We start from the raw sequence: 21,076 nt of genomic DNA on the forward strand, positions 1-21,076 counted from the left end.
TTTAAATTGGAAACTTTTTCTTTTTATTGCCAGTACAGACATTTGGAAGAGGTCAAACAGACACAATAGCCATCACATAAAGACTTACCACACTGTTTAGGCCCAATTCCAACTGCTTTTGGCAGCTAAACAGTGTTGAGCCCCTTTAGTAGTTTAATTTAAGACCCCCTACTAATATCATGTCCTGTAGGTCTTTTTACATTACCAACACATGATTTTTTTCAGTAAGCCAATACAGTTAGGAAACTTTTTTATTAGCTTACCAGGTGATAGAAGTAGAAGAGGGCAAAAAAGTGCCTGTATTTCACCTACAGCCATACCACATTGGATAGGCCCAATCTCGTCTGTTCTTGGAAGCTAAGCAGTGTTGGGCCTGGTTAGTACTTGGGTAAGAGACCACATGGGAACACCAGGTGCTGTAGGTTTTTTCACATTACAGGCAAATTGTTTTTATTCTCTAGCTATTTATATTGGAAACTTTTTCTTTTTATTGCCAGCACAGACATTTGGAAGAGGTCAAACAGACACAATAGCCATCACCTAAAGACTTACCACACTGTTTAGGCTCAATTCCAACTGCTTTTGGCAGCTAAACAGTGTTGAGCCTCTTTTGTAGTTTAATTTAAGACCCCCTGCTAATATCATGTCCTGTAGGTCTTTTTACATTACCAACACATGACTTTTTTCAGTAAGCCAATACAGTTAGGAAACTTTTGTATTAGCTTACCTGGTGATAGAAGTAGAAGAGGGCAAAAAAGTGCCTTTAACTCACCTACAGCAATACCACATTGGATAGGCCCAATCTCGTCTGATCTTGGAAGCTAAGCAGTGTTGGGCCTGGTTAGTACTTGGGTGGGAGACCACATGGGAACACCAGGTGCTGTAGGTTTTTTCACATTACTGGCAAATTGTTTTTATTCTCTAGCTATTTAAATTTGAAACTTTTTCTTTTTATTGCCAGCACAGACATTTGGAAGAGGTCAAACAGACACAATAGCCATCACCTAAAGACTTACCTCACTGTTTAGGCCCAATTCCAACTGCTTTTGGCAGCTAAACAGTGTTGAGCCTCTTTAGTAGTTTAATTTAAGACCCCCTGCTAATATCATGTCCTGTAGGTCTTTTTACATTACCAACACATGATTTTTTTCAGTAAGCCAATACAGTTAGGAAACTTTTTTATTAGCTTACCTGGTGATAGAAGTAGAAGAGGGCAAAAAAGTGCCTGTATCTCAACTACAGCCATACCACATTGGATAGGCCCAATCTCGTCTGAACTTGGAAGCTAAGCAGTTTTGGGCCTGGTTAGTACTTGGGTGGGAGACCACATGGGAACACCAGGTGCTGTAGGTTTTTTCACATTACAGGCAAATTGTTTTTATTCTCTAGCTATTTAAATTGGAAACTTTTTATTTTTATTGCCAGTACAGACATTTGGAAGAGGTCAAACAGACACAATAGCCATCACCTAAAGACTTACCACACTGTTTAGGCCCAATTCCAACTGCTTTTGGCAGCTAAACAGTGTTGGGCCTCTTTAGTAGTTTAATATAAGACTCCCTGCTAATATCATGTCCTGTAGGTCTTTTTACATTACCAACACATGATTTTTTTCAGTAAGCCAATACAGTTAGGAAACTTTTTTATTAGCTTACCTGGTGATAGAAGTAGAAGAGGCCAAAAAAGTGCCTTTAACTCACCTACAGCCATACCACATTGGATAGGCCCAATCTCGTCTGATCTTGGAAGCTAAGCAGTGTTGGGCCTGTTTAGTACTTGGGTGGGAGACCACATGGGAACACCAGGTGCTGTAGGTTTTTTCACATTACTGGCAAATTGTTTTTATTCTCTAGCTATTTAAATTGGAAACTTTTTCTTTTTATTGCCAGTACAGACATTTGGAAGAGGTCAAACAGACACAATAGCCATCACCTAAAGACTTACCACACTGTTTAGGCCCAATTCCAACTGCTTTTGGCAGCTAAACAGTGTTGATCCTCTTTAGTAGTTTAATTTAAGACCCCCTGCTAATATCATGTACTGTAGGTCTTTTTACATTACCAACACATGATTTTTTTCAGTAAGCCAATACAGTTAGGAAACTTTTTTATTAGCTTACCTGGTGATAGAAGTAGAAGAGGGCAAAAAAGTGCCTGTATCTCACCTACAGCCATACCACATTGGATAGGCCCAATCTCGTCTGATCTTGGAAGCTAAGCAGTGTTGGGCCTGGTTAGTACTTGGGTGGGAGACCACATGGGAACACCAGGTGCTGTAGGTTTTTTCACATTACAGGCAAATTGTTTTTATTCTCTAGCTATTTAAATTGGAAACTTTTTCTTTTTATTGCCAGTACAGACATTTGGAAGAGGTCAAACAGACACAATAGCCATCACCTAAAGACTTACCACACTGTTTAGGCCCAATTCCAACTGCTTTTGGCAGCTAAACAGTGTTGATCCTCTTTAGTAGTTTAATTTAAGACCCCCTGCTAATATCATGTCCTGTAGGTCGTTTTACATTACCAACACATGATTTTTTTCAGTAAGCCAATACAGTTAGGAAACTTTTTTATTAGCTTACCTGGTGATAGAAGTAGAAGAGGGCAAAAAAGTGCCTGTATCTCACCTAGAGCCATACCACATTGGATAGGCCCAATCTCGTCTGATCTTGGAAGCTAAGCAGTGTTGGGCCTGGTTAGTACTTGGGTGGGAGACCACATGGGAACACCAGGTGCTGTAGGTTTTTTCACATTACAGGCAAATTGTTTTTATTCTCTAGCTATTTAAATTGGAAACTTTTTCTTTTTATTGCCAGTACAGACATTTGGAAGAGGTCAAACAGACACAATAGCCATCACCTAAAGACTTACCACACTGTTTAGGCCCAATTCCAACTGCTTTTGGCAGCTAAACAGTGTTGAGCCTCTTTAGTAGTTTAATTTAAGACCCCCTGCTAATATCATGTCCTGTAGGTCTTTTTACATTACCAACACATGATTTTTTTCAGTAAGCCAATACAGTTAGGAAACTTTTGTATTAGCTTACCTGGTGATAGAAGTAGAAGAGGGCAAAAAAGTGAATTTAACTCACCTACAACCATACCACATTGGATAGGCCCAATCTCGTCTAATCTTGGAAGCTAAGCAGTGTTGAACCTGGTTAGTACTTGGGTGGGAGACCACATGGGACCACCAGGTGCTGTAGGTTTTTTCACATTACTGGCAAATTGTTTTTATTCTCTAGCTATTTATATTGGAAACTTTTTCATTTTATTGCCAGCACAGACATTTGGAAGAGGTCAAACAGACACAATAGCCATCACCTAAAGACTTACCACAATGTTTAGGCTCAATTCCAACTGCTTTTGGCAGCTAAACAGTGTTGAGCCTCTTTTGTAGTTTAATTTAAGACCCCCTGCTAATATCATGTCCTGTAGGTCTTTTTACATTACCAACACATGATTTTTTTCAGTAAGCCAATACAGTTAGGAAACTTTTGTTTTAGCTTACCTGGTGATAGAAGTAGAAGAGGGCAAAAAAGTGGCTTTAACTCACCTACAGCCATACCACATTGGATAGGCCCAATCTCGTCTGATCTTGGAAGCTAAGCAGTGTTGGGCCTGGTTAGTACTTGGGTGGGAGACCACATGGGAACACCAGGTGCTGTAGGTTTTTTCACATTACTGGCAAATTGTTTTTATTCTCTAGCTATTTAAATAGGAAACTTTTTCTTTTTATTGCCAGCACAGACATATGGAAGAGGTCAAACAGACACAATAGCCATCACCTAAAGACTTACCACACTGTTTAGGCCCAATTCCAACTGCTTTTGGCAGCTAAACAGTGTTGAGGCTCTTTAGTAGTTTAATTTAAGACCCCCTGCTAATATCATGTCCTGTAGGTCTTTTTACATTACCAACACATGATTTTTTTTAAGTAAGCCAATACAGTTAGGAAACTTTTTTTATTAGCTTACCTGGTGATAGAAGTAGAAGAGGGCAAAAAAGTGCCTGTATCTCACCTACAGCCATACCACATTGGATAGGCCCAATCTCGTCTGATCTTGGAAGCTAAGCAGTGTTCGTCCTGGTTAGTACTTGGGTGGGAGACCACATGGGAACACCAGGTGCTGTAGGTTTTTTCACATTACTGGCAAATTGTTTTTATTCTCTAGCTATTTAAATTGGAAACTTTTTCTTTTTATTGCCAGCACAGACATTTGGAAGAGGTCAAACAGACACAATAGCCATCACCTAAAGACTTACCACACTGTTTAGGCACAATTCCAACTCCTTTTGGCAGCTAAACAGTGTTGAGCCTCTTTAGTAGTTTAATTTAAGACCCCCTGCTAATATCATGTCCTGTAGGTCTTTTTACATTACCAACACATGATTTTTTTCAGTAAGCCAATACAGTTAGGAAACTTTTGTATTAGCTTACCTGGTGATAGAAGTAGAAGAGGGCAAAAAAGTGCCTGTATCTCACCTACAGCCATACCACATTGGATAGGCCCAATCTCGTCTGATCTTGAAAGCTAAGCAGTGTTGGGCCTGATTAGTACTTGGGTGGGAGACCACATGGGAACACCAGGTGCTGTAGGTATTTTCACATTACTGGCAAATTGTTTTTATTCTCTAGCTATTTAAATTGGAAACTTTTTCTTTTTATTGCCAGCACTGACATTTGGAAGAGGTAAAACAGACACAATATCCATCACCTAAAGACTTACCACACTGTTTAGGCCCAATTCCAACTGCTTTTGGCAGCTAAACAGTGTTGAGGCTCTTTAGTAGTTTAATTTAAGACCCCCTGCTAATATCATGTCCTGTAGGTCTTTTTACATTACCAACACATGATTTTTTTTAAGTAAGCCAATACAGTTAGCAAACTTTTTTATTAGCTTACCTGGTGATAGAAGTAGAAGAGGGCAAAAAAGTGCCTGTATTTCACCTACAGCCATACCACATTGGATAGGCCCAATCTCGTCTGTTCTTGGAAGCTAAGCAGTGTTGGGCCTGGTTAGTAATTGGGTGGGAGACCACATGGGAACACCAGGTGCTGTAGGTTTTTTCACATTACAGGCAAATTGTTTTTATTCTCTAGCTATTTATATTGGAAACTTTTTCTTTTTATTGCCAGCACAGACATTTGGAAGAGGTCAAACAGACACAATAGCCATCACCAAAAGACTTACCACACTGTTTAGGCTCAATTCCATTTGCTTTTGGCAGCTAAAAAGTGTTGAGCCTCTTTAGTAGTTTAATTTAAGACCCCCTGCTAATATCATGTCCTGTAGGTCTTTTTACATTACCAACACATGATTTTTTTCAGTAAGCCAATACAGTTAGGAAACTTTTGTATTAGCTTACATGGTGATAGAAGTAGAAGAGGGCAAAAATGTGCCTTTGACTCACCTACAGCCATACCACATTGGATAGGCCCAATCTCGTCTGATCTTGGAAGCTAAGCAGTGTTGGGCCTGGTTAGTACTTGGGTGGGAGACCACATGGGAACACCAGGTGCTGTAGGTTTTTTCACATTACTGGCAAATTGTTTTTATTCTCTAGCTATTTAAATAGGAAATTTTATCTTTTTATTGCCAGCACAGACATTTGGAAGAGGTCAAACAGACACAATAGCCATCACCTAAAGACATACCAAACTGTTTAGGCCCAATTCCAACTGCTTTTGGCAGCTAAACAGTGTTGAGCCTCTTTAGTAGTTTAATTTAAGACCCCCTGCTAATATCATGTCCTGTAGGTCTTTTTACATTACCAACACATGATTTTTTTCAGTAAGCCAATACAGTTAGGAAACTTTTTTATTAGCTTACCTGGTGATAGAAGTAGAAGAGGGCAAAAAAGTGCCTGTATCTCAACTACAGCCATACCACATTGGATAGGCCCAATCTCGTCTGATCTTGGAAGCTAAGCAGTGTTGGGCCTGGTTAGTACTTGGGTGGGAGACCACATGGGAACACCAGATGCTGTAGGTTTTTTCACATTACAGGCAAATTGTTTTTATTCTCTAGCTATTTAAATTGGAAACTTTTTATTTTTATTGCCAGCACAGACATTTGGAAGAGGTCAAACAGACACAATAGCCATCACCTAAAGACTTACCACACTGTTTAGGCCCAATTCCAACTTTTGGCAGCTTTTGGCAGCTAAACAGTGTTGAGCCTGTTTAGTAGTTTAATTTAAAACCCCCTGCTAATATCATGTCCTGTAGGTCTTTTTACATTACCAACACATGATTTTTTTTAAGTAAGCCAATACAGTTAGGAAACTTTTTTATTAGCTTACCTGGTGATAGAAGTAGCAGAGGGCAAAAAAGTGCCTGTATCTCACCTACAGCCATACCACATTGGATAGGCCCAATCTCGTCTGATCTTGGAAGCTAAGCAGTGTTGGGCCTGGTTAGTACTTGGGTGGGAGACCACCTGGGAACACCAGGTGCTGTAGGTTTTTTCACATTACTGGCAAATTGTTTTTATTCTCTAGCTATTTATATTGGAAACTTTTTCTTTTTATTGCCAGCACAGACATTTGGAAGAGGTCAAACAGACACACTAGCCATCACCTAAAGACTTACCACACTGTTTAGGCTCAATTCCAACTGCTTTTGGCAGCTAAACAGTGTTGAGCCTCTTTTGTAGTTTAATTTAAGACCCCCTGCTAATATCATGTCCTGTAGGTCTTTTTACATTACCAACACATGATTTTTTTCAGTAAGCCAATACAGTTAGGAAACTTTTGTATTAGCTTACCTGGTGATAGAAGTAGAAGAGGGCAAAAAAGTGCTTTTAACTCACCTACAGCCATACCACATTGGATAGTCCCAATCTCGTCTGATCTTGGAAGCTAAGCAGTGTTGGGCCTGGTTAGTACTTGGGTGGGAGACCACATGGGAACACCAGGTGCTGTAGGTTTTTTCACATTACTGGCAAATTGTTTTTATTCTCTAGCTATTTAAATTGGAAACTTTTTCTTTTTATTGCCAGTACAGACATTTGGAAGAGGTCAAACAGACACAATAGCCATCACCTAAAGACTTACCACACTGTTTAGGCCCAATTCCAACTGCTTTTGGCAGCTAAACAGTGTTGAGCCTCTTTAGTAGTTTAATTTAAGACCCCCTGCTAATATCATGTCCTGTAGGTCTTTTTACATTACCAACACATGATTTTTTTCAGTAAGCCAATACAGTTAGGAAACTTTTTTATTAGCTTACCTGGTGATAGAAGTAGAAGAGGGCAAAAAAGTGCCTGTATCTCACCTACAGCCATACCACATTGGATAGGCCCAATCTCGTCAGATCTTGGAAGCTAAGCAGTGTTGGGCCTGGTTAGTACTTGGGTGGGAGACCACATGGGAACACCAGGTGCTGTAGGTTTTTTCACATTACTGGCAAATTGTTTTTATTCTCTAGCTATTTAAATTGGAAACTTTTTCTTTTTATTGCCAGTACAGACATTTGGAAGAGGTCAAACAGACACAATAGCCATCACCTAAAGACTTACCACACTGTTTAGGCCCAATTCCAACTGCTTTTGGCAGCTAAACAGTGTTGATCCTCTTTAGTAGTTTAATTTAAGACCCCCTGCTAATATCATGTCCTGTAGGTCTTTTTACATTACCAACACATGATTTTTTTCAGTAAGCCAATACAGTTAGGAAACTTTTTTATTAGCTTACCTGGTGATAGAAGTAGAAGAGGGCAAAAAAGTGCCTGTATCTCACCTACAGCCATACCACATTGGATAGGCCCAATCTCGTCTGATCTTGGAAGCTAAGCAGTGTTGGGCCTGGTTAGTACTTGGGTGGGAGACCACATGGGAACACCAGGTGCTGTAGGTTTTTTCACATTACAGGCAAATTGTTTTTATTCTCTAGCTATTTAAATTGGAAACTTTTTCTTTTTATTGCCAGTACAGACATTTGGAAGAGGTCAAACAGACACAATAGCCATCACCTAAAGACTTACCACACTGTTTAGGCCCAATTCCAACTGCTTTTGGCAGCTAAACAGTGTTGAGCCTCTTTAGTAGTTTAATTTAAGACCCCCTGCTAATATCATGTCCTGTAGGTCTTTTTACATTACCAACACATGATTTTTTTCAGTAAGCCAATACAGTTAGGAAACTTTTTTATTAGCTTACCTGGTGATAGAAGTAGAAGAGGGCAAAAAATTGCCCATATTTTACCTACAGCCATACCACATTGGATAGGCCCAATCACGTCTGTTCTTGGAAGCTAAGCAGTGTTGGGCCTGGTTAGTACTTGGGTGGGAGACCACATGGGAACACCAGGTGCTGTAGGTTTTTTCACATTACAAGCAAATTGTTTTTATTCTCTAGCTATTTATATTGGGAACTTTTTCTTTTTATTGCCAGCACAGACATTTGGAAGAGGTCAAACAGACACAATAGCCATCACCTAAAGACTTACCACACTGTTTAGGCTCAATTCCAACTGCTTTTGGCAGCTAAACAGTGTTGAGGCTCTTTAGTAGTTTAATTTAAGACCCCCTGCTAATATCATGTCCTGTAGGTCTTTTTACATTACCAACACATGATTTTTTTTAAGTAAGCCAATACAGTTAGGAAACTTTTTTATTAGCGTACCTGGTGATAGAAGTAGAAGAGGGCAAAAAAGTGCCTGTATCTCACCTACAGCCATACCACATTGGATAGGCCCAATCTCGTCTGATCTTGGAAGCTAAGCAGTGTTGGGCCTGGTTAGTACTTGGGTGGGAGACCACCTGGGAACACCAGGTGCTGTAGGTTTTTTCACATTACTGGCAAATTGTTTTTATTCTCTAGCTATTTAAATTGGAAACTTTTTCTTTTTATTGCCAGCACAGACATTTGGAAGAGGTCAAACAGACACAATAGCCATCACCTAAAGACTTACCACACTGTTTAGGCGCAATTCCAACTGCTTTTGGCAGCTAAACAGTGTTGAGCCTCTTTTGTAGTTTAATTTAAGACCCCCTGCTAATATCATGTCCTGTAGGTCTTTTTACATTACCAACACATGATTTTTTTCAGTAAGCCAATACAGTTAGGAAACTTTTGTATTAGCTTACCTGGTGATAGAAGTAGAAGAGGGCAAAAAAGTGGCTTTAACTCACCTACAGCCATACCACATTGGATAGGCCCAATCTCGTCTGATCTTGGAAGCTAAGCAGTGTTGAGCCTGGTTAGTACTTGGGTGGGAGACCACATGGGAACACCAGGTGCTGTAGGTTTTTTCACATTACAGGCAAATTGTTTTTATTCTCTAGCTATTTAAGTAGGAAACTTTTTCTTTTTATTGCCAGCACAGACATTTGGAAGAGGTCAAACAGACACAATAGCCATCACCTAAAGACTTACCACACTGTTTAGGCCCAATTCTAACTGCTTTTGGCAGCTAAACAGTGTTGAGCCTCTTTAGTAGTTTAATTTAAGATCCCCTGCTAATATCATGTCCTGTAGGTCTTTTTACATTACCAACACATGATTTTTTCAGTAAGCCAATACAGTTAGGAAACTTTTGTATTAGCTTACCTGGTGATAGAAGTAGAAGAGGGCAAAAAAGTGCCTTTAACTCACCTACAGCCATACCACATTGGATAGGCCCAATCTCGTCTGATCTTGGAAGCTAAGCAGTGTTGGGCCTGGTTAGTACTTGGGTGGGAGACCACATGTGAACACCAGGTGCTGTAGGTTTTTTCACATTACTGGCAAATTGTTTTTATTCTCTAGCTATTTAAATAGGAAACTTTATCTTTTTATTGCCAGCACAGACATTTGGAAGAGGTCAAACAGACACAATAGCCATCACCTAAAGACTTACCAAACTGTTTAGGCCCAATTCCAACTGCTTTTGGCAGCTAAACAGTGTTGGGCCTCTTTAGTAGTTTAATTTAAGACTCCCTGCTAATATCATGTCCTTTAGGTCTTTTTACATTACCAACACATGATTTTTTTCAGTAAGCCAATACAGTTAGGAAACTTTTGTATTAGCTTACCTGGTGATAGAAGTAGAAGAGGGCAAAAAAAGTGCCTGTATCTCACCTACAGCCATACCACATTGGATAGGCCCAATCTCGTCTGATCTTGGAAGCTAAGCAGTGCTGGGCCTGGTTAGTACTTGGGTGGGAGACCACCTGGGAACACCAGGTGCTGTAGGTTTTTTCACATTACTGGCAAATTGTTTTTATTCTCTAGCTATATATATATGAAACTTTTTCTTTTTATTGCCAGCACAGACATTTGGAAGAGGTCAAACAGACACAATAGCCATCACCTAAAGACTTACCACACTGTTTAGGCCCAATTCCAACTGCTTTTGGCAGCTAAACAGTGTTGAGCCTGTTTAGTAGTTTAATTTAGGACCCCCTGCTAATATCATGTCCTGTAGGTCTTTTTACATTACCAACACATGATTTTTTTCAGTAAGCCAATACAGTTAGGAAACTTTTGTATTAGCTTACCTGGTGATAGAAGTAGAAGAGGTCAAAAAAGTGCCTGTATCTCACCTACAGCCATACCACATTGGATAGGCCCAATCTCGTCTGATCTTGGAAGCTAAGCAGTGTTGGGCCTGGTTAGTACTTGGGTGGGAGACCACATGGGAACACCAGGTGCTGTAGGTTTTTTCACATTACTGGCCAATTGTTTTTATTCTCTAGCTATTTAAATTGGAAACTTTTTCTTTTTATTGCCAGTACAGACATTTGGAAGAGGTCAAACAGACACAATAGCCATCACCTAAAGACTTACCACACTGTTTAGGCCCAATTCCAACTGCTTTTGGCAGCTAAACAGTGTTGAGCCTGTTTAGTAGTTTAATTTAAGACCCCCTGCTAATATCATGTCCTGTAGGTCTTTTTACATTACCAACACATGATTTTTTTCAGTAAGCCAATACAGTTAGGAAACTTTTTTATTAGCTTACCTGGTGATAGAAGTAGAAGAGGGCAAAAAAGTGCCTGTATCTCACCTACAGCCATACCACATTGGATAGGCCCAATCTCGTCTGATCTTGGAAGCTAAGCAGTGTTGGGCCTGGTTAGTACTTGGGTGGGAGACCACATGGGAACACCAGGTGCTGTAGGTTTTTTCACATTACAGGCAAATTGTTTTTATTCTCTAGCTATTTAAATTGGAAACGTTTTCTTTTTATTGCCAGTACAGACATTTGGAAGAGGTCAAACAGACACAATAGCCATCACCTAAAGACTTACCACACTGTTTAGGCCCAATTCCAACTGCTTTTGGCAGCTAAACAGTGTTGAGCCTGTTTAGTAGTTTAATTTAAGACCCCCTGCTAATATCATGTCCTGTAGGTCTTTTTACATTACCAACACATGATTTTTTTCAGTAAGCCAATACAGTTAGGAAACTTTTGTATTAGCTTACCTGGTGATAGAAGTAGAAGAGGGCAAAAAAGTGCACGTATCTCACCTACAGCCATACCACATTGGATAGGCCGAATCTCGTCTGATCTTGGAAGCTAAGCAGTGTTGGGCCTGGTTAGGACTTCGGTGGGAGACCACCTGGGAACACCAAGTGCTGTAGGTTTTTTCACATTACTGGCAAATTGTTTTTATTCTCTAGCTATTTAAATTGGAAATTTTTTCTTTTTATTGCCAGCACAGACATTTGGAAGAGGTCAAACAGACACAATAGCCATCACCTAAAGACTTACCACACTGTTTAGGCCCAATTCCAACTGCTTTTGGCAGCTAAACAGTGTTGGGCCTCTTTAGTAGTTTAATTTAAGACTCCCTGCTAATATCATGTCCTGTAGGTCTTTTTACATTACCAACACATGATTTTTTTCAGTAAGCCAATACAGTTAGGAAACTTTTTTATTAGCTTACCTGGTGATAGAAGTAGAAGAGGGCAAAAAAGTGCCTGTATCTCACATACAGCCATACCACATTGGATAGGCCCAATCTCGTCTGATCTTGGAAGCTAAGCAGTGTTGGGCCTGGTTAGTACTTGGGTGGGAGACCACATGGGAACACCAGGTGCTGTAGGTTTTTTCACATTACAGTCAAATTGTTTTTATTCTCTAGCTATTTAAATTGGAAACTTTTTCTTTTTATTGCCAGTACAGACATTTGGAAGAGGTCAAACAGACACAATAGCCATCACCTAAAGACTTGCCACACTGTTTAGGCCCAATTCCAACTGCTTTTGGCAGCTAAACAGTGTTGAGCCTGTTTAGTAGTTTAATTTAAGACCCCCTGCTAATATCATGTCCTGTAGGTCTTTTTACTTTACCAACACATGATTTTTTTCAGTAAGCCAATACAGTTAGGAAACTTTTGTATTAGCTTACCTGGTGATAGAAGTAGAAGAGGGCAAAAAAAGTGCCTGTATCTCACCTACAGCCATACCACATTGGATAGGCCCAATCTTGTCTGATCTTGGAAGCTAAGCAGTGCTGGGCCTGGTTAGTACTTGGGTGGGAGACCACCTGGGAACACCAGGTGCTGTAGGTTTTTTCACATTACTGGCAAATTGTTTTTATTCTCTAGCTATATATATATGAAACTTTTTCTTTTTATTGCCAGCACAGACATTTGGAAGAGGTCAAACAGACACACTAGCCATCACCTAAAGACTTACCACACTGTTTCGGCTCAATTCCAACTGCTTTTGGCAGCTAAACAGTGTTGAGCCTCTTTTGTAGTTTAATTTAAGACCCCCTTCTAATATCATGTCCTGTAGGTCTTTTTACATTACCAACACATGATTTTTTTCAGTAAGCCAATACAGTTAGGAAACTTTTGTATTAGCTTACCTGGTGATAGAAGTAGAAGAGGGCAAAAAAAGTGCCTGTATCTCAACTACAGCCATACCACATTGGATAGGCCCAATCTCGTCTGATCTTGGAAGCTAAGCAGTGTTGGGCCTGGTTAGTACTTGGGTGGGAGACCACATGGGAACACCAGGTGCTGTAGGTTTTTTCACATTACTGGCAAATTGTTTTTATTCTCTAGCTATTTAAATTGGAAACTTTTTCTTTTTATTGCCAGTACAGACATTAGGAAGAGGTCAAACAGACATAATAGCCATCACCTAAAGACTTATCACACTGTTTAGGTCCAATTCCAACTGCTTTTGGCAGCTAAACAGTGTTGAGCCTCTTTTGTAGTTTAATTTAAGACCCCCTGCTAATATCATGTCCTGTAGGTCTTTTTACATTACCAACACATGATTTTTTTCAGTAAGCCAATACAGTTAGGAAACTTTTTTATTAGCTTACCTTGTGATAGAAGTAGAAGAGGCAAAAAAGTGCCTGTATCTCACCTACAGTCATACCACATTGGATAGGCCCAATCTCGTCTGATCTTGGAAGCTAAGCAGTGTTGGGCCTGGTTAGTACTTGGGTGGGAGACCACATGGGAACACCAGGTGCTGTAGGTTTTTTCACATTACTGGCAAATTGTTTTTATTCTCTAGCTATTTAAATTTGAAACTTTTTCTTTTTATTGCCAGTACAGACATTTGGAAGAGGTCAAACAGACACAATAGCCATCACCTAAAGACTTACCACACTGTTTAGGCCCAATTCCAACTGCTTTTGGCAGCTAAACAGTGTTGAGCCTCTTTAGTAGTTTAATTTAAGACCCCCTGCTAATATCATGTCCTGTAGGTCTTTTTACATTACCAACACATGATTTTTTTCAGTAAGCCAATACAGTTAGGAAACTTTTTTATTAGCTTACCTGGTGATAGAAGTAGAAGAGGGCAAAAAAGTGCCTGTATCTCACCTACAGCCATACCACATTGGATAGGCCCAATCTCGTCTGATCTTGGAAGCTAAGCAGTGTTGGGCCTGGTTAGTACTTGGGTGGGAGACCACATGGGAACACCAGGTGCTGTAGGTTTTTTCACATTACAGGCAAATTGTTTTTATTCTCTAGCTATTTAAATTGGAAACTTTTTCTTTTTATTGCCAGTACAGACATTTGGAAGAGGTCAAACAGACACAATAGCCATCACCTAAAGACTTACCACACTGTTTAGGCCCAATTCCAACTGCTTTTGGCAGCTAAACAGTGTTGAGCCTCTTTAGTAGTTTAATTTAAGACCCCCTGCTAATATCATGTCCTGTAGGTCTTTTTACATTACCAACACATGATTTTTTTCAGTAAGCCAATACAGTTAGGAAACTTTTTTATTAGCTTACCTGGTGATAGAAGTAGAAGAGGGCAAAAAAGTGCCTGTATTAAACCTACAGCCATACCACATTGGATAGGCCCAATCTCATCTGTTCTTGGAAGCTAAGCAGTGTTGGGCCTGGTTAGTAATTGGGTGGGAGACCACATGGGTACACCAGGTGCTGTAGGTTTTTTCACATTACAGGCAAATTGTTTTTATTCTCTAGCTATTTATATTGGAAACTTTTTCTTTTTATTGCCAGCACAGACATTTGGAAGAGGTCAAACAGACACAATAGCCATCACCTAAAGACTTACCACACTGTTTAGGCTCAATTCCAACTGATTTTGGCAGCTAAACAGTGTTGAGCCTTTTTTGTAGTTTAATTTAAGACCCCCTGCTAATATCATGTCCTGTAGGTCTTTTTACATTACCAACACATGATTTTTTTCAGTAAGCCAATACAGTTAGGAAACTTTTGTATTAGCTTACCTGGTGATAGAAGTAGAAGAGGGCAAAAAAGTGGCTTTAACTCACCTACAGCCATACCACATTGGATAGGCCCAATCTCGTCTGGTCTTGGAAGCTAAGCAGTGTTGGGCCTGGTTAGTACTTGGGTGGGAGACCACATGGGAACACCAGGTGCTGTAGGTTTTTTCACATTACTGGCAAATTGTTTTTATTCTCTAGCTATTTAAATTGGAAACTTTTCCTTTTTATTGCCAGTACAGACATTTGGAAGAGGTCAAACAGACACAATAGCCATCACATAAAGGCTTACCACACTGTTAAGGCCCAATTCCAACTGCTTTTGGCAGCTAAACAGTGTTGAGCCTCTTTAGTAGTTTAATTTAAGACCCCCTGCTAATATCATGTCCTGTAGGTCTTTTTACATTACCAACACATGATTTTTTTCAGTAATCCAATACAGTTAGCAAACTTTTTTATTAGCTTACCTGGTGATAGAAGTAGAAGAGGGCAAAAAAGTGCCTGTATTTCACCTACAGCCATACCACATTGGATAGGCCCAATCTCGTCTGTTCTTGGAAGCTAAGCAGTGTTGGGCCTGGTTAGTAATTGGGTTGGAGACCACATGGGAACACCAGGTGCTGTAGGTTTTTTCACATTACAGGCAAATTGTTTTTATTCTCTAGCTATTTATATTGGAAACTTTTTCTTTTTATTGCCAGCACAGACATTTGGAAGAGGTCAAACAGACACAATAGCCATCACCTAAAGACTTACCACACTGTTTAGGCTCAATTCCAACTGCTTTTGGCAGCTAAACAGTGTTGAGCCTCTTTTGTAGTTTAATTTAAGACCCCCTGCTAATATCATGTCCTGTAGGTCTTTTTACATTACCAACACATGATTTTTTTCAGTAAGCCAATACAGTTAGGAAACTTTTGTATTAGCTTACCTGGTGATAGAAGTAGAAGAGGGCAAAAAAGTGGCTTTAACTCACCTACAGCCATACCACATTGGATAGGCCCAATCTCGTCTGATCTTGGAAGCTTAGCAGTGTTGGGCCTGGTTAGTACTTGGGTGGGAGACCACATGGGAACACCAGGTGCTGTAGGTTTTTTCACATTACTGGCAAATTGTTTTTATTCTCTAGCTATTTAAATAGGAAACTTTTTCTTTTTATTGCCAGCACAGACATTTGGAAGAGGTCAAACAGACACAATAGCCATCACCTAAAGACTTACCACACTGTTTAGGCCCAATTCCAACTGCTTTTGGCAGCTAAACAGTGTTGAGCCTCTTTAGTAGTTTAATTTAAGACCCCCTGCTAATATCATGTCCTGTAGGTCTTTTTACATTACCAACACATGATTTTTTTTAGTAAGCCAATACAGTTAGGAAACTTTTTTATTAGCTTACCTGGTGATAGAAGTAGAAGAGGGCAAAAAAGTGCCTGTATCTCAACTACAGCCATACCACATTGGATAGGCCCAATCTCGTCTGATCTTGGAAGCTAAGCAGTGTTGGGCCTGGTTAGTACTTGGGTGGGAGTCCACCTGGGAACACCAGGTGCTGTAGGTTTTTTCACATTACTGTCAAATTGTTTTTATTCTCTAGCTATTTAAATTGGAAACTTTTTCTTTTTATTGCCAGCACAGACATTTTGAAGAGGTCAAACAGACACAATAGCCATCACCTAAAGACTTACCACACTGTTTAGGCTCAATTCCAACTGCTTTTGGCAGCTAAACAGTGTTGAGCCTCTTTTGTAGTTTAATTTAAGACCCCCTTCTAATATCATGTCCTGTAGGTCTTTTTACATTACCAACACATGATTTTTTTCAGTAAGCCAATACAGTTAGGAAACTTTTGTATTAGCTTACCTGGTGATAGAAGTAGAAGAGGGCAAAAAAGTGCCTGTATCTCAACTACAGCCATACCACATTGGATAGGCCCAATCTCGTCTGATCTTGGAAGCTAAGCAGTGTTGGGCCTGGTTAATACTTGGGTGGGAGACCACATGGGAACACCAGGTGCTGTAGGTTTTTTCACATTACTGGCAAATTGTTTTTATTCTCTAGCTATTTAAATTGGAAACTTTTTCTTTTTATTGCCAGTACAGACATTTGGAAGAGGTCAAACAGACATAATAGCCATCACCTAAAGACTTACCACACTGTTTAGGCCCAATTCCAACTGCTTTTGGCAGCTAAACAGTGTTGAGCCTCTTTTGTAGTTTAATTTAAGACCCCCTGCTAATATCATGTCCTGTAGGTCTTTTTACATTACCAACACATGATTTTTTTCAGTAAGCCAATACAGTTAGGAAACTTTTTTATTAGCTTACCTTGTGATAGAAGTAGAAGAGGGCAAAAAAGTGCCTGTATCTCACCTACAGTCATACCACATTGGATAGGCCCAATCTCGTCTGATCTTGGAAGCTAAGCAGTGTTGGGCCTGGTTAGTACTTGGGTGGGAGACCACATGGGAACACCAGGTGCTGTAGGTTTTTTCACATTACTGGCAAATTGTTTTTATTCTCTAGCTATTTAAATTTGAAACTTTTTCTTTTTATTGCCAGTACAGACAATTGGAAGAGGTCAAACAGACACAATAGCCATCACCTAAAGACTTACCACACTGTTTAGGCCCAATTCCAACTGCTTTTGGCAGATAAACAGTGTTGAGCCTCTTTAGTAGTTTAATTTAAGACCCCCTGCTAATATCATGTCCTGTAGGTCTTTTTACATTACCAACACATGATTTTTTTCAGTAAGCCAATACAGTTAGGAAACTTTTTTATTAGCTTACCTGGTGATAGAAGTAGAAGAGGGCAAAAAAGTGCTTGTATCTCACCTACAGCCATACCACATTGGATAGGCCCAATCTCGTCTGATCTTGGAAGCTAAGCAGTGTTGGGCCTGGTTAGTACTTGGGTGGGAGACCACATGGGAACACCAGGTGCTGTAGGTTTTTTCACATTACAGGCAAATTGTTTTTATTCTCTAGCTATTTAAATTGGAAACTTTTTCTTTTTATTGCCAGTACAGACATTTGGAAGAGGTCAAACAGACACAATAGCCATCACCTAAAGACTTACCACACTGTTTAGGCCCAATTCCAACTGCTTTTGGCAGCTAAACAGTGTTGAGCCTCTTTAGTAGTTTAATTTAAGACCCCCTGCTAATATCATGTCCTTTAGGTCTTTTTACATTACCAACACATGATTTTTTTCAGTAAGCCAATACAGTTAGGAAACTTTTTTATTAGCTTACCTGGTGATAGAAGTAGAAGAGGGCAAAAAAGTGCCTGTATTACACCTACAGCCATACCACATTGGATAGGCCCAATCTCGTCTGTTCTTGGAAGCTAAGCAGTGTTGGGCCTGGTTAGTAATTGGGTGGGAGACCACATGGGAACACCAGGTGCTGTAGGTTTTTTCACATTACAGGCAAATTGTTTTTATTCTCTAGCTATTTATATTGGAAACTTTTTCTTTTTATTGCCAGCACAGACATTTGGAAGAGGTCAAACAGACACAATAGCCATCACCTAAAGACTTACCACACTGTTTAGGCTCAATTCCAACTGCTTTTGGCAGCTAAACAGTGTTGAGCCTCTTTTGTAGTTTAATTTAAGACCCCCTGCTAATATCATGTCCTGTAGGTCTTTTTACATTACCAACACATGATTTTTTTCAGTAAGCCAATACAGTTAGGAAACTTTTGTATTAGCTTACCTGGTGATAGAAGTAGAAGAGGGCAAAAATGTGGCTTTAACTCACCTACAGCCATACCACATTGGATAGGCCCAATCTCGTCTGATCTTGGAAGCTAAGCAGTGTTGGGCATGGTTAGTACTTGGGTGGGAGACCACATGGGAACACCAGGTGCTGTAGGTTTTTTCACATTACTGGCAAATTGTTTTTATTCTCTAGCTATTTAAATTGGAAACTTTTTCTTTTTATTGCCAGTACAGACATTTGGAAGAGGTCAAACAGACACAATAGCCATCACATAAAGACTTACCACACTGTTTAGGCCCAATTCCAACTGCTTTTGGCAGCTAAACAGTGTTGAGCCTCTTTAGTAGTTTAATTTAAGACCCCCTGCTAATATCATGTCCTGTAGGTCTTTTTACATTACCAACACATGATTTTTTTCAGTAATCCAATACAGTTAGCAAACTTTTTTATTAGCTTACCTGGTGATAGAAGTAGAAGAGGGCAAAAAAGTGCCTGTACCTCACCTACAGCCATACCACATTGGATAGGCCCAATCTCGTCAGATCTTGGAAGCTAAGCAGTGTTGGGCCTGGTTAGTACTTGGGTGGGAGACCACATGGGAACACCAGGTGCTGTAGGTTTTTTCACATTACTGGCAAATTGTTTTTATTCTCTAGCTATTTAAATTGGAAACTTTTTCTTTTTATTGCCAGTACAGACATTTGGAAGAGGTCAAACAGACACAATAGCCATCACCTAAAGACTTACCACACTGTTTAGGCCCAATTCCAACTGCTTTTGGCAGCTAAACAGTGTTGATCCTCTTTAGTAGTTTAATTTAAGACCCCCTGCTAATATCATGTCCTGTAGGTCTTTTTACATTACCAACACATGATTTTTTTCAGTAAGCCAATACAGTTAGGAAACTTTTTTATTAGCTTACCTGGTGATAGAAGTAGAAGAGGGCAAAAAAGTGCCTGTATCTCACCTACAGCCATACCACATTGGATAGGCCCAATCTCGTCTGATCTTGGAAGCTAAGCAGTGTTGGGCCTGGTTAGTACTTGGGTGGGAGACCACATGGGAACAACAGGTGCTGTAGGTTTTTTCACATTACAAGCAAATTGTTTTTATTCTCTAGCTATTTATATTGGGAACTTTTTCTTTTTATTGCCAGCACAGACATTTGGAAGAGGTCAAACAGACACAATAGCCATCACCTAAAGACTTACCACACTGTTTAGGCTCAATTCCAACTGCTTTTGGCAGCTAAACAGTGTTGAGGCTCTTTAGTAGTTTAATTTAAGACCCCCTGCTAATATCATGTCCTGTAGGTCTTTTTACATTACCAACACATGATTTTTTTTAAGTAAGCCAATACAGTTAGGAAACTTTTTTATTAGCGTACCTGGTGATAGAAGTAGAAGAGGGCAAAAAAGTGCCTGTATCTCACCTACAGCCATACCACATTGGATAGGCCCAATCTCGTCTGATCTTGGAAGCTAAGCAGTGTTGGGCCTGGTTAGTACTTGGGTGGGAGACCACCTGGGAACACCAGGTGCTGTAGGTTTTTTCACATTACTGGCAAATTGTTTTTATTCTCTAGCTATTTAAATTGGAAACTTTTTCTTTTTATTGCCAGCACAGACATTTGGAAGAGGTCAAACAGACACAATAGCCATCACCTAAAGACTTACCACACTGTTTAGGCTCAATTCCAACTGCTTTTGGCAGCTAAACAGTGTTGAGCCTCTTTTGTAGTTTAATTTAAGACCCCCTGCTAATATCATGTCCTGTAAGTCTTTTTACATTACCAACACATGATTTTTTTCAGTAAGCCAATACAGTTAGGAAACTTTTGTATTAGCTTACCTGGTGATAGAAGTAGAAGAGGGCAAAAAAGTGGCTTTAACTCACCTACAGCCATACCACATTGGATAGGCCCAATCTCGTCTGATCTTGGAAGCTAAGCAGTGTTGAGCCTGGTTAGTACTTGGGTGGGAGACCACATGGGAACACCAGGTGCTGTAGGTTTTTTCACATTACAGGCAAATTGTTTTTATTCTCTAGCTATTTAAGTAGGAAACTTTTTCTTTTTATTGCCAGCACAGACATTTGGAAGAGGTCAAACAGACACAATAGCCATCACCTAAAGACTTACCACACTGTTTAGGCCCAATTCTAACTGCTTTTGGCAGCTAAACAGTGTTGAGCCTCTTTAGTAGTTTAATTTAAGATCCCCTGCTAATATCATGTCCTGTAGGTCTTTTTACATTACCAACACATGATTTTTTCAGTAAGCCAATACAGTTAGGAAACTTTTGTATTAGCTTACCTGGTGATAGAAGTAGAAGAGGGCAAAAAAGTGCCTTTAACTCACCTACAGCCATACCACATTGGATAGGCCCAATCTCGTCTGATCTTGGAAGCTAAGCAGTGTTGGGCCTGGTTAGTACTTGGGTGGGAGACCACATGTGAACACCAGGTGCTGTAGGTTTTTTCACATTACTGGCAAATTGTTTTTATTCTCTAGCTATTTAAATAGGAAACTTTATCTTTTTATTGCCAGCACAGACATTTGGAAGAGGTCAAACAGACACAATAGCCATCACCTAAAGACTTACCAAACTGTTTAGGCCCAATTCCAACTGCTTTTGGCAGCTAAACAGTGTTGAGCCTGTTTAGTAGTTTAATTTAAGACCCCCTGCTAATATCATGT

General features: G+C 39.8%; 37 non-coding genes and 8 pseudogenes across 37 annotated transcripts; all 45 read left to right on the forward strand.

The window, feature by feature from the left end:
- The first annotated feature begins 306 nt into the window (after nucleotides 1-306).
- LOC146011179 (5S ribosomal RNA) lies at nucleotides 307-425 on the forward strand (annotated as a pseudogene).
- A 345-nt stretch (nucleotides 426-770) lies between these two features.
- LOC146014737 (5S ribosomal RNA) lies at nucleotides 771-889 on the forward strand. The gene has a single exon (XR_014447681.1). It is a non-coding gene; the product is annotated as a 5S ribosomal RNA (ribosomal RNA).
- Nucleotides 890-1,234: 345 nt separating this feature from the next.
- Nucleotides 1,235-1,353, forward strand: LOC146017028 (5S ribosomal RNA). Its single transcript, XR_014449904.1, has one exon. It is a non-coding gene; the product is annotated as a 5S ribosomal RNA (ribosomal RNA).
- A 345-nt stretch (nucleotides 1,354-1,698) lies between these two features.
- LOC146014897 (5S ribosomal RNA) lies at nucleotides 1,699-1,817 on the forward strand. The gene has a single exon (XR_014447837.1). It is a non-coding gene; the product is annotated as a 5S ribosomal RNA (ribosomal RNA).
- A 345-nt stretch (nucleotides 1,818-2,162) lies between these two features.
- Nucleotides 2,163-2,281, forward strand: LOC146013043 (5S ribosomal RNA). Its single transcript, XR_014446030.1, has one exon. It is a non-coding gene; the product is annotated as a 5S ribosomal RNA (ribosomal RNA).
- Nucleotides 2,282-2,626: 345 nt separating this feature from the next.
- Nucleotides 2,627-2,745, forward strand: LOC146015533 (5S ribosomal RNA). The gene has a single exon (XR_014448452.1). It is a non-coding gene; the product is annotated as a 5S ribosomal RNA (ribosomal RNA).
- Nucleotides 2,746-3,090: 345 nt separating this feature from the next.
- LOC146011535 (5S ribosomal RNA) lies at nucleotides 3,091-3,209 on the forward strand (annotated as a pseudogene).
- Nucleotides 3,210-3,554: 345 nt separating this feature from the next.
- Nucleotides 3,555-3,673, forward strand: LOC146013044 (5S ribosomal RNA). Its single transcript, XR_014446031.1, has one exon. It is a non-coding gene; the product is annotated as a 5S ribosomal RNA (ribosomal RNA).
- Nucleotides 3,674-4,020: 347 nt separating this feature from the next.
- Nucleotides 4,021-4,139, forward strand: LOC146010796 (5S ribosomal RNA; annotated as a pseudogene).
- Nucleotides 4,140-4,484: 345 nt separating this feature from the next.
- Nucleotides 4,485-4,603, forward strand: LOC146016282 (5S ribosomal RNA). Its single transcript, XR_014449178.1, has one exon. It is a non-coding gene; the product is annotated as a 5S ribosomal RNA (ribosomal RNA).
- Nucleotides 4,604-4,949: 346 nt separating this feature from the next.
- Nucleotides 4,950-5,068, forward strand: LOC146010409 (5S ribosomal RNA; annotated as a pseudogene).
- Nucleotides 5,069-5,413: 345 nt separating this feature from the next.
- On the forward strand, nucleotides 5,414-5,532 carry LOC146013045 (5S ribosomal RNA). Its single transcript, XR_014446032.1, has one exon. It is a non-coding gene; the product is annotated as a 5S ribosomal RNA (ribosomal RNA).
- Nucleotides 5,533-5,877: 345 nt separating this feature from the next.
- LOC146017641 (5S ribosomal RNA) lies at nucleotides 5,878-5,996 on the forward strand. Its single transcript, XR_014450507.1, has one exon. It is a non-coding gene; the product is annotated as a 5S ribosomal RNA (ribosomal RNA).
- A 353-nt stretch (nucleotides 5,997-6,349) lies between these two features.
- LOC146014329 (5S ribosomal RNA) lies at nucleotides 6,350-6,468 on the forward strand. The gene has a single exon (XR_014447276.1). It is a non-coding gene; the product is annotated as a 5S ribosomal RNA (ribosomal RNA).
- A 345-nt stretch (nucleotides 6,469-6,813) lies between these two features.
- Nucleotides 6,814-6,932, forward strand: LOC146013919 (5S ribosomal RNA). The gene has a single exon (XR_014446882.1). It is a non-coding gene; the product is annotated as a 5S ribosomal RNA (ribosomal RNA).
- A 345-nt stretch (nucleotides 6,933-7,277) lies between these two features.
- Nucleotides 7,278-7,396, forward strand: LOC146017102 (5S ribosomal RNA). Its single transcript, XR_014449976.1, has one exon. It is a non-coding gene; the product is annotated as a 5S ribosomal RNA (ribosomal RNA).
- A 345-nt stretch (nucleotides 7,397-7,741) lies between these two features.
- On the forward strand, nucleotides 7,742-7,860 carry LOC146013046 (5S ribosomal RNA). Its single transcript, XR_014446033.1, has one exon. It is a non-coding gene; the product is annotated as a 5S ribosomal RNA (ribosomal RNA).
- Nucleotides 7,861-8,205: 345 nt separating this feature from the next.
- LOC146016370 (5S ribosomal RNA) lies at nucleotides 8,206-8,324 on the forward strand. Its single transcript, XR_014449264.1, has one exon. It is a non-coding gene; the product is annotated as a 5S ribosomal RNA (ribosomal RNA).
- A 346-nt stretch (nucleotides 8,325-8,670) lies between these two features.
- LOC146014340 (5S ribosomal RNA) lies at nucleotides 8,671-8,789 on the forward strand. Its single transcript, XR_014447287.1, has one exon. It is a non-coding gene; the product is annotated as a 5S ribosomal RNA (ribosomal RNA).
- A 345-nt stretch (nucleotides 8,790-9,134) lies between these two features.
- On the forward strand, nucleotides 9,135-9,253 carry LOC146016357 (5S ribosomal RNA). The gene has a single exon (XR_014449253.1). It is a non-coding gene; the product is annotated as a 5S ribosomal RNA (ribosomal RNA).
- A 344-nt stretch (nucleotides 9,254-9,597) lies between these two features.
- On the forward strand, nucleotides 9,598-9,716 carry LOC146014770 (5S ribosomal RNA). The gene has a single exon (XR_014447714.1). It is a non-coding gene; the product is annotated as a 5S ribosomal RNA (ribosomal RNA).
- A 346-nt stretch (nucleotides 9,717-10,062) lies between these two features.
- Nucleotides 10,063-10,181, forward strand: LOC146013949 (5S ribosomal RNA). The gene has a single exon (XR_014446911.1). It is a non-coding gene; the product is annotated as a 5S ribosomal RNA (ribosomal RNA).
- Nucleotides 10,182-10,526: 345 nt separating this feature from the next.
- On the forward strand, nucleotides 10,527-10,645 carry LOC146013047 (5S ribosomal RNA). Its single transcript, XR_014446034.1, has one exon. It is a non-coding gene; the product is annotated as a 5S ribosomal RNA (ribosomal RNA).
- Nucleotides 10,646-10,990: 345 nt separating this feature from the next.
- LOC146013048 (5S ribosomal RNA) lies at nucleotides 10,991-11,109 on the forward strand. Its single transcript, XR_014446035.1, has one exon. It is a non-coding gene; the product is annotated as a 5S ribosomal RNA (ribosomal RNA).
- A 345-nt stretch (nucleotides 11,110-11,454) lies between these two features.
- Nucleotides 11,455-11,573, forward strand: LOC146011406 (5S ribosomal RNA; annotated as a pseudogene).
- Nucleotides 11,574-11,918: 345 nt separating this feature from the next.
- LOC146015491 (5S ribosomal RNA) lies at nucleotides 11,919-12,037 on the forward strand. The gene has a single exon (XR_014448411.1). It is a non-coding gene; the product is annotated as a 5S ribosomal RNA (ribosomal RNA).
- A 346-nt stretch (nucleotides 12,038-12,383) lies between these two features.
- On the forward strand, nucleotides 12,384-12,502 carry LOC146016037 (5S ribosomal RNA). Its single transcript, XR_014448940.1, has one exon. It is a non-coding gene; the product is annotated as a 5S ribosomal RNA (ribosomal RNA).
- Nucleotides 12,503-12,848: 346 nt separating this feature from the next.
- LOC146015226 (5S ribosomal RNA) lies at nucleotides 12,849-12,967 on the forward strand. Its single transcript, XR_014448154.1, has one exon. It is a non-coding gene; the product is annotated as a 5S ribosomal RNA (ribosomal RNA).
- A 344-nt stretch (nucleotides 12,968-13,311) lies between these two features.
- LOC146014136 (5S ribosomal RNA) lies at nucleotides 13,312-13,430 on the forward strand. The gene has a single exon (XR_014447091.1). It is a non-coding gene; the product is annotated as a 5S ribosomal RNA (ribosomal RNA).
- A 345-nt stretch (nucleotides 13,431-13,775) lies between these two features.
- On the forward strand, nucleotides 13,776-13,894 carry LOC146013049 (5S ribosomal RNA). The gene has a single exon (XR_014446036.1). It is a non-coding gene; the product is annotated as a 5S ribosomal RNA (ribosomal RNA).
- Nucleotides 13,895-14,239: 345 nt separating this feature from the next.
- Nucleotides 14,240-14,358, forward strand: LOC146011057 (5S ribosomal RNA; annotated as a pseudogene).
- Nucleotides 14,359-14,703: 345 nt separating this feature from the next.
- Nucleotides 14,704-14,822, forward strand: LOC146015108 (5S ribosomal RNA). Its single transcript, XR_014448039.1, has one exon. It is a non-coding gene; the product is annotated as a 5S ribosomal RNA (ribosomal RNA).
- A 345-nt stretch (nucleotides 14,823-15,167) lies between these two features.
- On the forward strand, nucleotides 15,168-15,286 carry LOC146011334 (5S ribosomal RNA; annotated as a pseudogene).
- Nucleotides 15,287-15,631: 345 nt separating this feature from the next.
- On the forward strand, nucleotides 15,632-15,750 carry LOC146016486 (5S ribosomal RNA). The gene has a single exon (XR_014449378.1). It is a non-coding gene; the product is annotated as a 5S ribosomal RNA (ribosomal RNA).
- Nucleotides 15,751-16,095: 345 nt separating this feature from the next.
- LOC146016309 (5S ribosomal RNA) lies at nucleotides 16,096-16,214 on the forward strand. The gene has a single exon (XR_014449205.1). It is a non-coding gene; the product is annotated as a 5S ribosomal RNA (ribosomal RNA).
- A 345-nt stretch (nucleotides 16,215-16,559) lies between these two features.
- LOC146017315 (5S ribosomal RNA) lies at nucleotides 16,560-16,678 on the forward strand. Its single transcript, XR_014450193.1, has one exon. It is a non-coding gene; the product is annotated as a 5S ribosomal RNA (ribosomal RNA).
- A 345-nt stretch (nucleotides 16,679-17,023) lies between these two features.
- Nucleotides 17,024-17,142, forward strand: LOC146014137 (5S ribosomal RNA). Its single transcript, XR_014447092.1, has one exon. It is a non-coding gene; the product is annotated as a 5S ribosomal RNA (ribosomal RNA).
- A 345-nt stretch (nucleotides 17,143-17,487) lies between these two features.
- On the forward strand, nucleotides 17,488-17,606 carry LOC146013050 (5S ribosomal RNA). Its single transcript, XR_014446037.1, has one exon. It is a non-coding gene; the product is annotated as a 5S ribosomal RNA (ribosomal RNA).
- A 345-nt stretch (nucleotides 17,607-17,951) lies between these two features.
- Nucleotides 17,952-18,070, forward strand: LOC146010410 (5S ribosomal RNA; annotated as a pseudogene).
- A 345-nt stretch (nucleotides 18,071-18,415) lies between these two features.
- On the forward strand, nucleotides 18,416-18,534 carry LOC146016334 (5S ribosomal RNA). Its single transcript, XR_014449230.1, has one exon. It is a non-coding gene; the product is annotated as a 5S ribosomal RNA (ribosomal RNA).
- Nucleotides 18,535-18,879: 345 nt separating this feature from the next.
- LOC146017113 (5S ribosomal RNA) lies at nucleotides 18,880-18,998 on the forward strand. The gene has a single exon (XR_014449987.1). It is a non-coding gene; the product is annotated as a 5S ribosomal RNA (ribosomal RNA).
- A 345-nt stretch (nucleotides 18,999-19,343) lies between these two features.
- Nucleotides 19,344-19,462, forward strand: LOC146015076 (5S ribosomal RNA). The gene has a single exon (XR_014448008.1). It is a non-coding gene; the product is annotated as a 5S ribosomal RNA (ribosomal RNA).
- A 346-nt stretch (nucleotides 19,463-19,808) lies between these two features.
- Nucleotides 19,809-19,927, forward strand: LOC146014352 (5S ribosomal RNA). The gene has a single exon (XR_014447300.1). It is a non-coding gene; the product is annotated as a 5S ribosomal RNA (ribosomal RNA).
- Nucleotides 19,928-20,272: 345 nt separating this feature from the next.
- LOC146016358 (5S ribosomal RNA) lies at nucleotides 20,273-20,391 on the forward strand. Its single transcript, XR_014449254.1, has one exon. It is a non-coding gene; the product is annotated as a 5S ribosomal RNA (ribosomal RNA).
- Nucleotides 20,392-20,735: 344 nt separating this feature from the next.
- Nucleotides 20,736-20,854, forward strand: LOC146014771 (5S ribosomal RNA). The gene has a single exon (XR_014447715.1). It is a non-coding gene; the product is annotated as a 5S ribosomal RNA (ribosomal RNA).
- Nucleotides 20,855-21,076: the final 222 nt, after the last annotated feature.

This window comes from Crinia signifera, chromosome 6 (assembly GCF_055691185.1).
Source record: "Crinia signifera chromosome 6, ASM5569118v1, whole genome shotgun sequence".
Classification (NCBI taxonomy): domain Eukaryota; kingdom Metazoa; phylum Chordata; class Amphibia; order Anura; family Myobatrachidae; genus Crinia; species Crinia signifera.